Here is a 2,500-nt window from a genome sequence, read left to right as displayed (position 1 = left end):
GGAGTGTGTCCCAGGGGCCCGCGCGAACACGCAAGCGTCCGCTCAATTATTCTGCAAACAGGAGGAGGCTGAGCTCCCCTGCACAATACACCTCGAAACCCTCTCAGGTCCCGGCGGCGCGCAGCGCCGTCCTAAGTACTTGGTCGGGTTCGAGAGAGGCGCAATCGCCCGGAGTTAGGCGAGTAGACGCTTTAGGTGCGACCACCCGTGCTCCCAACTGAGCTTGCCGCTGCCGACAGAGGCCCGGGAGCGTGCTGTCGTGGCATTGCCGGCGGGAGACAACACGCGCCACCTACGGTGACCGGCAGCTCCAACGCCAGCGCCACAGAAGGGCAAAGGCCCCACGTGGGTGCCGAAGCGAACTCTCCCAGCACAGCGCACGTGCCAACACGTCTGCACAACTGCGATACAAACCACCAGCGAGAACCGCTGGGGCGACCGAGCAGCAGACGGCGTCGCGGCGCCGAGTGCCGGGCGGCGGCGCATCCTCAACGCACACAGTCCTCAATCGGACCAGCACACTGCAGATGTCCACCGCGCTTCGCACCGGGCCCGCGAGGACCCACTTTGGCCGCCCGGCGCCGCGCGCAGGGTGCCCCGGCGCGCAGCTGCGCCGCCTGCCGCGTCCGTCGGCCGGCGCGCCTGCCACTGGGCGCCCCCACCAGCCGGCTGTAGCGCGTGCGCCCACGCACCGCGCGGCCAGCACGCCGGGCGGCCCCCCCTCACCGGCCGGGGACGGTCCCACCCAGCCACCGCCGCGTATCGCTTCACACACAGATTTGCCCTTACTGATTTACCTCCAGCAACAACAACCGCACCACAATGGGTTTACCAGTTGTTCATTTGCGTAACGTCACCAGCAAACGGAGACGTCCATCCCAGTTTGCAAATGCAACGATTATTGCATACCTGTCTGTTAGGTGTCACGACACACTACGTCTGCCCACATACACGCAACAAAATGTGCCCGACTAGAGAACGCGTGGGAGGTGGCCCCCTACGTATGCGATGTCCATTACGAGACCGACTGTCAACCAGCATCTGTACCATGTCGCAGATGTGGAACGCGGTGCACCATGCTATCACACTGTGTGAGAAGAGACGACTACGTTTGAATACACGCGCCACTACATCAACAGACGGCTCATGCTGATCGCCATCCAGGGCGTCCGTTACTCCCACACGTCTCTATGGCGTACCACACTGCAATGTAGCTGTTATGGGGAGACGGCACGTGGCTGAGTGCACAACATTTGGACCGTATGGTTCGCTGTTGTTGGGCGCAGTCGTTGTACGGTCACACATGTGCCACAGCGTATCATTCAGTACATACGGACCTATGTGCAGTACAATGTGAGGGTTAAGCTTACGACATCAGCGGACAGTGGACACAGGCCGTACCACGACGTAGACTGAGCGCTTCGACATGCGAATGCCAGTGAACAGCTGCGAAGGGCATTGAACACGCAAGCACCTGAACGACCAGCGTGCGAAGGCAGGGGGGAGGGGGGGGGCGATGTACATCCTGCAGTCGTCCACATTACAGTGTACAGCGGGAGCATGTAAAAAGTAAGCAACACTTGCGAAGTGTTGAACATGAAACGATACACAAGAGGGTGGGCGGTGCGAGTAGCGAACTATATTCAGAGGGTTGTGGTTAGACAACACTGGATTAATGTAACGTGTCATATGCCAATTACAGAGCAGGTTAAGGCACAACGTGGGTTAGGTTAAGGCACAACGTGGGTTAGGTTAAGGCACAACTTGGGTTAGGTTAAGGCACAACGTGGGTTAGGTTAAGGCACAACGTGGGTTAGGTTAAGGCACAACGTGGGTTAGGTTAAGGCACAACGTGGGTTAGGTTAAGGCACAACGTGGGTTAGGTTAAGGCACAACGTGGGTTAGGTTAAGGCACAACGTGGGTTAGGTTAAGGCACAACGTGGGTTAGGTTAAGGCACAACGTGGGTTAGGTTAAGGCACAACGTGGGTTAGGTTAAGGCACAACGTGGGTTAGGTTAAGGCACAACGTGGGTTAGGTTAAGGCACAACGTGGGTTAGGTTAAGGCACAACGTGGGTTAGGTTAGGGCACAACGTGGGTTAGGTTAAGGCACAACGTGGGTTAGGTTAAGGCACAACGTGGGTTAGGTTAAGGCACAACGTGGGTTAGGTTAAGGCACAACGTGGGTTAGGTTAAGGCACAACGTGGGTTAGGTTAAGGCACAACGTGGGTTAGGTTAAGGCACAACGTGGGTTAGGTTAAGGCCCAACTTGGGTTAGGTTAAGGCCCAACTTGGGTTAGGTTAAGGCCCAACTTGGGTTAGGTTAAGGCCCAACTTGGGTTAGGTTAAGGCCCAACTTGGGTTAGGTTAAGGCCCAACTTGGGTTAGGTTAAGGCCCAACTTGGGTTAGGTTAAGGCACAAATTGCGTTACATTGCGGTACAAATTGAGTTACATTGCGGTACAAATTGAGTTACATTGCGGTACAAATTGAGTTACA

Source organism: Schistocerca cancellata, chromosome 3 (assembly GCF_023864275.1).
Source record: "Schistocerca cancellata isolate TAMUIC-IGC-003103 chromosome 3, iqSchCanc2.1, whole genome shotgun sequence".
In the NCBI taxonomy this organism is placed as follows: Eukaryota; Metazoa; Arthropoda; class Insecta; order Orthoptera; family Acrididae; genus Schistocerca; species Schistocerca cancellata.
Note: the sequence above shows the minus strand (reverse complement) of the source record.